Below are 12,400 nucleotides of genomic sequence, written 5' to 3'. Positions count from 1 at the left end.
GTTCATACAGGTCATGTTTATAACGAATTTCATCGCTTTACTCATTTTTTAGGCCAGTAATGAGCGTTAAATTATTTTTCTGATGGGGACCTTATATGTGGGGGGTGTTTGGTTAAGAGAATTTGGATCTGAAAGAACTTACTTGAGTCGAATTTCATTGCTATACTCGTATTTTTACGACAGTAATGAGCGTTAAAGTAATTTTATGGAGGGGACCTTATATGGGGGGTAGGGTCAATTATGGACCGATCCATATAAAATTTGGTGGAAAGATTTTGGCTCCTAAGGTACTTACTTATGTCCGATCCACATAAAATTTGGTAGAGAGATTTTGGCTCGTGTTAAACTTACTTCTGTGAAATTTCATCGCTATACTTGTATTTTTAAGCCAGTAATGAGCGTTAAAGTAATTTTTTGGAGGGGACCTTATATGGGGGATAGGGTCAATTATGGAGCGATCTGCATAAAATTTGGTGGAAAGGTTTTGGCTCATATAACACATACTTATATCAAATTTCATCTCAATACTCGTATTTTTACGCCAATAATGAGCGTTAAAGTCATTTTCTGAAGGGGACTTTTTATGGGGCGTAGTGTCAATTATGGACCGATCCACATAAAATTTGGTGGAGAGATATTGGCTTGCTTGAAACCTATGTATGTCGAATTTCATCGCTATATTTGTATGTTTAAGCCAGTAATCAGCATTATAGTCATTTTAAAAAGGGGACCTTATGTGGGGGGTAGGGCCAATTGTGGTGCTATTTCCGCCGCAATTCAGAATTTTATTTCGGTAGTCAAAAAATTGACTTATGCGAAATTTTGTGGCATTTGCTTCATAAACAACGAATTTGTGAATGTTTGAAGCTCTTTATACAATATTCCGGGGGGTACATTTGTATGGGGGCTATGTGAAACCGTTGACCGATTTTGCCCATTTTCAATACCAAACATTTTTGATCAATAAGAAATATTTTGGGAAAATTTCATCTCAATATCTCTTTTTTTGTGGACGTTATCGTACCAACAACAGACAGACGGACAGACGGACGGACATACATAGCTAGATCGTCTTAGAATCTTACGAGGTCCCAGAATATATATACTTTATGGGGTCATTTAAAATTGAAAAAAAGCCCCAACGAAATTAAATAACTTCCTAAATTAAAATGAAATAACACCCCATTTTTGTGGATTTATTTCATATGAAACAAATCCCTAATTTTAAAATGAAATAAGTTCCCATTTAAAAATAACAAATTATGGAACAAGTCGGACATTTCTAAAAAAAGTAGGTCGCTCATACTTTCGATTGGGGCTTCAAAGTTTAATACATTTCAGTTTAATCGCTTAATAAAGATTCCTTTAATAGCCGGCCTGCGGCCGGGTGCAAAGACTTTCTACTCTATGGTATGTCCAACAACGGCTTCGCTTAATAAATATTACCTAAATAGGCGGCAAGGATTTACCACTCTATAATATGACCAATACCGGCTTCGCTTAATAAAGATTTCCTAAATAGCCAGTCTAAGGCCGAACACTTTTGATACAAGCAGAATGTATTCTTAGCGAAGCCGGTGTCCAATATAACCCAGAGGATAAAACCCTTGCGGCCGGCCGAAGACCGGCTATGAAACAAATATTATTTATTTCGTGTGACAAATGTAATATAATGAAAGAACTCCCCAAAAATATTTTTAGGGATTTATTTCATTTTTTAATTTTGAGGAATTATTTCATAATGAAATAACTCCCCATTTTAAAAATGAAATAATACCCCAAAAAATGAATTAAATCCCCAACTTTCGTGGTTTTTGCTTTCTGAACAAATTTTTAGGGAGTTATTTCATTTTTGTTTTGGGGAGTTATTTTATGACGCCTCCTCAAATATGCGGACTTATCTTATTAAGAAATAACTCACCAATTTAAAAATGAAATAAAAGCCCAACGAAATGAAATAACTCCCTAAATTAAAATGAAATAACTCTCCATTTTTGGGGATTTATTTCTTATCTTCAAATCCCTAACTTTAAAATTGAATAATAAATTTCAAATCCCTAACTTCAATATGCAATAAGTGCCCATTTAAGAATTCGACATTTGGAGATTAAAAAAATAACAAATTAATTATAAAAATTAATACTCTTAATACATTTCAGTTTAATCGCTTAATAGAGTTTCTCTAAATAAGCGGCCTACGGCCAGGCGCAAGTACTTTCTTCTCTATAGAATGTCCAACAACGGCTTCGCTTAATAAATATTTCCTAAATAACCGGCCTATGGCCATATGTACAACACGGGATTCGCTTGATAAAGATTTCCTAACAATCCAATGATTTATATGCAAACAAAACATATTCATGTCGTACTTTATCCCCATAACTTTATTAGTCAAAGAAATATGTATTACATTGCTTTAGAATTCAATAAAATATATGCGTTTAAGTGATTTTCGGAAGTGAACCTTATATGGGAGCTATAACCAATTATGGTCCTATCCGAAAAAAAAAAAAAAAATTGGTAGAATGTTTTGTATGCATACAGAACATATTAAGCTTGAATTTTATCACAATAGCTTTATTTATCAATGAAATATGTGCGTTTAGAAGATTTTCAAAAGTGGACCTTAAATGGGAGCTATGACCAATTGTGAACCGACTCAGATCTACGTTATATGTGCATGTACAATATTTTGTGTTGATACCGATATATGTATTTGGGGGAGTTGTTAACGATAAACTAATTTCCGGGCATATACACCTTTGTATGGGGGCTATGGAAAATATTGGATCAATTGTTATGATTTTGAAAACCTTGATGCCTGCAAAAAAAAAAAAAAATAATGCCTGACAAAATTCATCGAAATATTTTTGGTAGTTTCTGAGAAAACTACTTCAGAATTGGGAGAATGTTTTGGGTGAATTTCGTGAATTTCTATTACTTTGTTTTGACGTGAGCGTGTTATACACAGAGATACGGACATAGCTAGGTTAGGTTAGGTTGATAGGAGGATGTATACTACATCAAATCCGAAGAAATACACCTAGGCCACTATCGGGACTGTTGTGCGCTCCAATTCAAGAAGAAAAACAAAAAAAAAAAATTGTTCACTGAATGTATTATTTTTCCATGTTCAGAAACTCAGTTTCCTGGACGTAATTCCTAAGAATCTTCCAATCGGTGTTGGTTTTGAATGTTATTTCCGGAATAACATCACTTTCAAGATACTTGGATCTAACTTCGACGAATGCCTGACAATGGCAAAGAAAGTGTTCCAGAGTTTCACTGTCCTCCCCACATGCTCTACATTCGTCTGAATCCGCACGTCCGATGAATGTGTATAACCTTCCAATGTGTCCAGTATACATTGAATACGTGTCCTATAACCGTTTTTGGCAAGTTCGCCTAAAGTAAAAAGACGTTCGGCTGTAAGCGCCGCCTCATATCTTATATATGTTTCAATGGGTGGAATATCTAGCAACGTTTCCAGAGCCTTGGTTGAAGTACTACACATGGCACCACTTATACCCAAGCAGCATGTACGCTGAACTCCCTTTAGTAGTTTGATATTACACTTTTTGCCCAAAGCAGTCCACCAGATTATTGAAGCATAAGCTAGAATTGGTCTAATTACACTTTTATAAAGCCAATTTGTCATAGTAGGACTAAGACCCCATTTCATGCCTATGGTTCTTCTACATATCGCCCAGCACCGATGTGCCTTGTTGATCCTATCCTCTATGTGGTGTCTCCATTTTAATTTCCGGTCAAGTATTACACCTAAGTACTTAACCTTGTCTGTCACCGGTATCTTCTTGCCAAGGAAAAAGGTTCAGTATATGTAGAAATTTTTGTCTTTCTTGTGAAAATACAGATTTCCGTCTTTGCCGGGTTAACATTGAGGCTTCTCGGTTGAGCTCAGCTCAAGGCCGTATTCAGAGCCTCCTCAGCTCTTCTACACAAGTAATTTGGATCCTTTCCCTTTAAAAGTATCGACATCGTCTTCATAGCAGACAGGTCTAAGTCCTGATAGTTATATCGTACATCTCGCAGCTTATCCATCTGTTCTTTAGCATGTAGTTGATCCAGTTACGGAGCACCCGGTCAACACAAAACTGGTCTACGGATTGGATAAGGGTATCAGTATTGAAAGCGCCTTCGATGTCAATGCATATCGCCAGTGTATACAGTTTGCTATCGAAAGATTCACCTATGTAGTGGACAACTTCGTTTAAAGCGGTTTCCACCGATCGTCCCTTTACATAAGCATGCTGCTTATATTTAAGGTCTTTGTATGGTATGCTGCTTTTAACCATGCTATCGACTATCCGTTCCAAGGTTTTAAGTAGGAAGGACGTAAGACTTATCGGTCGATAGGACTTAGGTGTCGCATAGCTAGGTTTCCCTGGTTTGGGTATAAATATTACCCTTGCATCCTGCCATTTAACTGGGGTATATGCCAATTTTAAGTATGCAGTGAATATCTGTGACAAATGTACGGAAACCAGTCCCGCCTCAATCTGCAAAAGTGCCGGAAAAATTCCATCCGGCCCTGCAGCTTTATAAGGAGCAAAGTTCTTGATTGCCCCTTTAACCATGTCAGTTGTAATAACTATTTCCGTGTTACCCTCCCCTTCCTCCAATATCGGTTCATCTACGGACATAGCTAAATTTACTCAGAATTTAATAGGGATCAAGAATATACAGTGCGGGCTCGATTTGCGCAACTACCTATTATTGCAACTGACCGATTTGCGCAACAGCCTATTTTTTAACATTACAGTCTTTATAATAGCAACTTTTTTAAAAAATGGTACAAAAGAAACATTATTTGGAAGTTAGTTTTTGATTTATTTTATTTTGATTTGATCAGTCATAGGCATCTAAAAACAGAATTTTATATCCCGGTCTAAGTTATGATAGCAAATATCGGTCGGTCATTGCAACATTTTGCAAATTGCAACAACCCCGATTTCCTTACTTTGTTGGGTCTCAGATGAATATTTCTTTGTGTTACACACGGAATGACAAACTTATATATACCATCTATCACGACTGATGGTGGTGGAGGGTATAATAAATTAAATAAGATTGCTCTATTCGTCGAATCATAAGTGATTAATTAATTAATTTTAAACTTGTTTATATCAAATTTCATCCGCTATTAATAATATTAAAGTATTTTTCTAGGTTCAACCGTGATACTTTTTCACCACATTTAACTAACTGTATGTCTAAGGTTGATTGGTTGATAGGAGGATGTATCTACATCATATCCGAAGAAATACACCTAGTCCACTATCGGGACGGTTGTGCAATGTATATCCAAACTTCTGTAAATGTTAATGCAAACAAAGGCATATTACATATTTGCACTTTTTAACGAAATAGGTGTCAAAATTGTTGTAGTTTTTAGTTTATGCTAATGCACATAAAGTCGTTTTGTGCATCAGAAATAAGCTAACAAAAATTACCAAAAATAAAAAACTAAAAGTAATTTTCTGCGCACCAAATTTCGGAAATAGCAACCACAGTATTTATATGTATATACATGAGTCACTGGAGAACCTTTTTAACAAAATGATTTCATTATAAAACGATCGAAAAAGGGACAAAATGGAGTAGAAGTAAAAAAAAAAATACAATAAATTTATTCCAAATTATTTCAGTTTTTACTAAGTATTACAAAAAATATGACAACAAAGCTCCTTTTTATGTAAATTTGAATATGTATTTAAAACCAAATAGTAAATATTTGTGCCTTAAAGGCTTTGTAAAAATATTCTGTATTTATTTCTCTCATAATTTTAATTTGTGATATCACATTCCAAAAAAATAACACAAATAAAAAGCACAACAATGGTTGCTCCCTTTCAGAGACAATTACGTTTACATGACAAAATAGAATTTTACGTGAAAAAACGCAATAAAAAAGAAATAATAAAAAATCCTCACAAATATGTTTGGCTTTAGAGAAAAAATATGTCTTTCTATAGGCTTTCACACAAATATGTATTCTACATCAGGACATTAAATATCAAAAACGACAACAACAATGTTAAGACTACATACATATGTAAGTAGCTTTAAAAGGAATCAGCAGAGTAATGGACCACACTTTTGAATGGTAAATCCAGCTAGAATCGAAAAAACCCCATTATGTACACTAACACGCTGGCAGCGTCATCCATCCAATAAAAAAACCTACGACACAAATTTCTGATTCCTTTCTGGCATTGCCAATAGTAATAAACTTAAACTTAAAAAAAATGAATTCAGTGGTGAGAGTTAATAGTCATGGAATAATAATAAATGATTTTTAACCAATTATCAGAAAAAGTGTAGATTCCAATATGTTTTGTCACATATATGTATTTGTACCATCTAATAAGATGGTGGTATATTGATTCTGTCATTCCTTTTGTAGCACATTGAAACAGAGTTGAAATTTTCCACAAATATTTCTTATGGTAAGGTAAGGTTTGTTTGTTATTGAAAATGGGCAATATCGGTCTACGTTTTCGCATAGCCATACAAGTAGCCCAACGAAAAGTAGTTTTAACAGTCATAACTGTTTTAAAAGTAAGAGCATAGCGATGAAATTCAACACAAATAAGTTTCATATGATCCAAAATCTCCCTACCAAAAAATGACTTTTAAGCTTATTACTGGATTAAAAATACAAGTATAGTGATGAAATTCGACATAAGTAAGTCTCTTATGATCTAAAACCTCTCTACAAAATTTTATGCGGATCAGTCCATAATTGACCCTATCCCCCATATAAGGTCCCCTTCAAAAAATGATTATAACGTTCATTACTGGCTTAAAAATAGCGATGAATTCGACACACATGTATTTAATGCGAGCCAAAATTGACCCTACCGCCCATATAATGTGCCCTTCAAAAAATGACTTTTACGATCATTACTGGCTTAAAATTACGAGTAATGCGATGAAATTCGACCCAAGTAAGTTCCTTGCGAACTAAAATAACTTAACCAAATTTATGTGGATCGGTCCATAATTGACCTTACTCCCTATAAGATCTCCTTCATATAATTAATTTAACACTCATCGCTGACTTAAAAGTACGAGATGAAATTAGACATGAGTAAGTTTCTTACGAGCCAGAACCTCATACTGACTTTTATGAAAATCTGCATATGATTGACCCCCATATAAGCTCCCCTTCAGAGAATAACTTTAAAGCTCATTACTGGCTTAGAAATACGAGAAAAGCGATGAAATTCGACACACATATGTTTTATACGAGTTAAAATCTTTTTACCAAATTTATTGAGGATCAGTCCATAAGAAAATTACTTTAACGATCATTGCTGACTTAAAAATATGTGAACAATTATGAAATTTGATAGAAGAAACATTTATAGGAATGTAAATCCTTCTACCGAATTTCATGCAGAAAGTGTCGGAAAGTGATATTCGATGTAAAGATGTTTTATATGAACCAAAATCGGTCTAAAAAAAATTTTATAAAAAACGATCAATAATTTCTCTCATATAGAGTCCTCTTCAGTTAATTTTATGCGTAATATCACCCTGATGTTTATAGGGAAGCATTTCTTTAATGGCATACGGTTCAATGGTGGGTATATGAGATTCGGCACAGCCGAATATAACACTGTCACTTGTTAAAAATTAATATTTGTTAATTCGTAAGAGCACGTCCATAATTGACATAAGCCCTATTACAAATTTCACTCTGATTATAGGAGAGCATTCCTTTTACTGCATACGAATTGATGGTGGGTATATAAGATTCGGCATTGCCGAATATAACACTCGTACTTAGTGTTTTAAAAAGCCGACTTTTGGAAAACTCGGGTTAACCGAAAATTTACCATTTCTAGAAATGTTTGGAAATCTTTAAAATATTTAATATATAATATTTAGTTGCAAAATGTCATTTTGTGAAATATTATAAATATCTAATAAGATATTTGCACATTTTAGTATAGATATGTACATTAGGGTGGGTCGAAAATAGGCTTTTCGCTCGGATCGGCTTCTAATAGTGAAATTATGTTGTATTTTAACGTCAAATGGAAGACTGTAAAATATTATTCAATTATTTTGAGGGTAAGAGCAGGGGTGCCAGGTAATTTTGAAGGAAAATCGGCAAATTTGTCAAAAAAAAAAATCGGCATTTATCGGCATTTCTATTTAAAAAATCGGAAAATTATCGGTAATTAAAAAACACTTGCTATACATGTATGAAATCAAAAAAATCCGTAGAATGATTTATGTATACAAAATAAACATTTATGTCGAATTTTATCCCGATAACTTTGATTATCAAGTGCATTTGAGTAATTTTCGGAAATGGACCTTATATGGGAGTTGTGACCAATTATCAACCGATAAAGAAAAAATTTAGTATAATGATTACAACAATAGATTTATTAATTAATAAAATATTTGCGTTTAGGTGATTTTCGGAAGTGGACTTTATATGTATAGGAGCTATGACCTTACACAAAACATATTTGTGTCGAATTTTATCAAGATACCTTTATTTGATAATGAAATATGTGCGTTTAAGTGATTTTTTTGAAGTGGACCTTATATAGGAGCTACTACAATATATGGATCAATCCGGAAAAAATTTGGTAGAATGATTTATATGCTCACAAAACATATTCAAGTCGTACTTCATCCCGATAGCCTTATTATTCAAAGAAATATATGCGTTTAAGTGATTTTCATATGTGGACCCTCTATGGGAGCCTATCCGGAAAAAATTTCGTAGAGTGATTCATATAAAGACAATACATATTTGTGTCGAATTTTATCAAGATAACTTTATTTAACAATGGACCCGGATCAGTCCAATAATGGACCGATCCGGGAAAAAAGTGGTAGAATGATTTATATGTACACATTACATATTCAAGTCGAATTTTATCCTTATAGCTTTAGAATTTAATGAAATATATTCGTTTAATTGATTTTCGGAAGTGGACCTTATATGGGGGCTATGACCTATTATGAGCCTATCCGGAAAAAATTTCGTAGAGTGACTCATATAAAGACAAAACATATTTGTGTCGAATTTTATCAAGATAGCTTTATTTGACAATGAAATATGTGCTTTTCAGTGATTTTCGGAAGTGGGCCTTATATGGGAGCTATGACCAATAATGAACCGATCCGTAAAAAATTTGGTGGAATGATTTTAATGTACACAAAACATATTTTTGTCGAATTTCATCCCGATAACTTTAGAATTCAATGAAATATATGCGTTTAAGTAATTTTCGGAAGTGGACCTAATATGGGAGCTATGACCAATTATGGGCCTATTCGGAAAAAATTTAGTAGAGCAATTCATATTTAGACAAAATCTATTTATGTCGAATTTTATCCCGATAGCTTTAGAATTCAATGAAATATATGCGTTTAAGTGATTTTCGGAAGTGGGCCTTATATGGGAGCTATGACCAATAATGGACCGATCCGTAAAGAAAATTGTAAAATGATTTGTATGTATACAAAACATATTTGTGTCGAATTTTATCCCAATAGCTTTATAATTCATTGAAGTATATGCGTTTAAGTGATTTTCGGAAGTGGACCTTATATGGGAGCTATGACCAATTATTGGCCTATCCAGAAAATTTCTTAGAGTGATTCATATTTAGACTAAACATATTTGTGTCGAATTTTATCAAGATAGCTTTGTTTGACAATGATATATGAGCTTTTAAATGATTTTCGGAAGTGGGCCTTATATGGGAGCTATGACCAATAATGGACCGATCCGTAAAAAATTTGATAGAATGATTTGTATGTATACAAAACATATTTAACTCGACTTTTATCACAATAGCTTTACTCATCAAAGAAATATGTGCGTTTAGGTGATTTTCGGAAGTGGACCTTATATGAGAGCTATGACCAATTGTGGACCGACTGAGATCTGCGTTGATAGTATGATTTCTGTTCATATTATATTTGCATGTACAAAATTTTGTGTTGATACCGATATATTTGAGGGAGTTATTAACGATAAACTAATTTCCGGGAATATATACCTTTGTATGGGGGCTATGGGAAATATTGGATCGATTGTAAAGATTTTGAACACAATTGAAAAAATAATGTGTGACAAAATTCATCGAAATATCTTTGGTAGTTTCCGAGAAAACTTCAAAAGAATTATGAAAAAACCGTAATTTTTTTCGAGGTAGTCTGAAATTTTATACTTATAACTTTTTACGTTGTGAACCGATTTTGCTGATTTTCAATGCCAAACTGCTTATGACAATAATGAATATTCTTAGTGAATTTGGCTGATTTCTTTTGCATAGTTTTAACGTGAGCGTGTTTTAACCAGACAGACAGACGGACAGACGGACATAGCTAAATCGACTCAGAATTTCATAAGGATCAAGAATATATATACTTTGTTAGGTCTCAGGTGAATATTTCTAGGTGTTACACACGGAATGACAAACTTATATATACCTCTATCACCACTGATGGTGGTGGAGGGTATAATAACAAAACAAAAGAGTTCAATTCAGCAATCAAGATATTAATGTTATGTTTTATAAATTTACGAGTATTGTGAATAATTTTTCATTTTTATTTATATACACATAAATATACTTTAATTAACAACAGATTTTTATTTTTTAACTAGCTACACCCAGTGTGCTTTGCTACCCTAAAAGGAATATATATGAATAAATACCAGATTTATTATATGTTACATATGAAAGGTGTGAAGCAAATTATTGCAAGTTCGCCAGTTTCTATCTATCGCCAATTTCAATCTATCTATAAAAAATTTGAATAATATAAGAGTTTCCAAGATGCACGAAATTTTGTATTTAATTCATATATGTTGTGCCAAGCCACCCATTGAAAGTCCGCCCGTTATGCTCTAAATGTTCACATGAATTTCAAAGTTCTCCATGTAAAATTTGAAGAATCTAGCTCTAATAGTTTCTCAGATATATGCACACAGAAAAAAGGATGGTTGAAAATCGGTAATTATGACTGATATTTAATAAGGAAAACTAAAATTGTATTCTTAACATTGAAAAACTATAACCACAACAAATTTTCTATGATTGATGCTAATAAATTATAGTTACGATCAAATTGAGGATACTGGAATATTTAGTCAGTTGTGTCTACCGATTTGTACGGTTACAAAATTTATTTTAAATATTTTTGTAAATACCACCGAATTTTTTCGTCATTATTCGTAACAATTTCAAAAAGTGGTAGATGTAATCGAAAAATTATTTGTATTTAAAACATATTAATCAGAAAATATGTTTCAGATACTGCAACCAAATTAATAATTATACAAATGTAGGAATTCAGTTATGATATATTAATATACTAAAATTAAATTCGGTATTCGCAACCGACCATAAATATGAAGTAGTTATGTATTTTTTGAAGTTTCTAAAAAAATATTGAAAAAGTTTCATAAAAATTTCAAAATAAAAAGAAAATAAATTAGCCTGGAAAATGTAAAAAGATTGGATATAGGGCCGATAAATAAGGTTTAAGGTCAGTAAGTATCTTTTAAGTAAATTTACGTCAAGGTAATGATATGTCTAATTATATTTTCCCTAATTCGATAGCTATCAGCAGTTCAAATGACCATTTGGAAGCCAAGAATAGTCAGAATCAAAGATTATATTACAAATAACGATCATTATTTCATAATCGTTGCAATTACAACAGGTAACCATTGCGAATATGTACATATAACAATATGTAAAAAATAACTTATAACATGTAGGTTTTCTTTCGATGGACTTCTATTGGATAAACTTCTTCCAAAATAATCTAATGGTTATCGATCTGATTATGTTTGATTCAGCCAAGAAATTTGCAACACGAAAACCACTAAGAATATCCCACATATAGGAGATGAGAATGGAGGTGTACATTTTATTACTTTATTTTAAAATTTCTGTTTTTTTTTTATTTTTCTGTTTACACTGAAAAGGAAATAAAAATGACAATTCTTTTTATAATTCACAATAGAAAATATAAATATAATATTTCAATTATTACTACAGATATTCTAGTTACTGCTACCGTAAAAATTCAGTTAATCTAATCGAATTATGGGTTTGTTGTGGTAACCGACCAAATGTATGTATGTATGTATGTATGTATGTATGTATGTATGTATGTATGTATGTATGTATGTATGTATGTATGTATGTATGTATGTATGTATGTATGTATGTATGTATGTATGTATGTATGTATGTATGTATGTATGTATGTATGTATGTATGTATGTATGTATGTATGTATGTATGTATGTATGTATGTATGTATGTATGTATGTATGTATGTATGTATGTATGTATGTATGTATGTATGTATGTATGTATGTATG

At 32.5% G+C, this 12,400-nt stretch overlaps 1 long non-coding RNA gene across 1 annotated transcript; it reads left to right on the top strand.

Annotated features, from left to right (window-relative positions):
- Positions 1-11,517: 11,517 nt before the first annotated feature.
- Positions 11,518-11,931, top strand: LOC119604357. Its single transcript, XR_005231510.1, has 3 exons — positions 11,518-11,557; positions 11,628-11,730; positions 11,789-11,931. It is a non-coding gene; the product is annotated as an uncharacterized LOC119604357 (long non-coding RNA).
- The last annotated feature ends 469 nt before the right edge of the window (positions 11,932-12,400 follow it).

Source organism: Lucilia sericata, unplaced genomic scaffold (assembly GCF_015586225.1).
Source record: "Lucilia sericata isolate MDLA Ls3-8-SP2 unplaced genomic scaffold, ASM1558622v1 Contig000013F_arrow, whole genome shotgun sequence".
NCBI classification, from domain to species: Eukaryota; Metazoa; Arthropoda; class Insecta; order Diptera; family Calliphoridae; genus Lucilia; species Lucilia sericata.
Note: the sequence above shows the minus strand (reverse complement) of the source record. Positions and strands in the feature narration are given on the sequence as shown.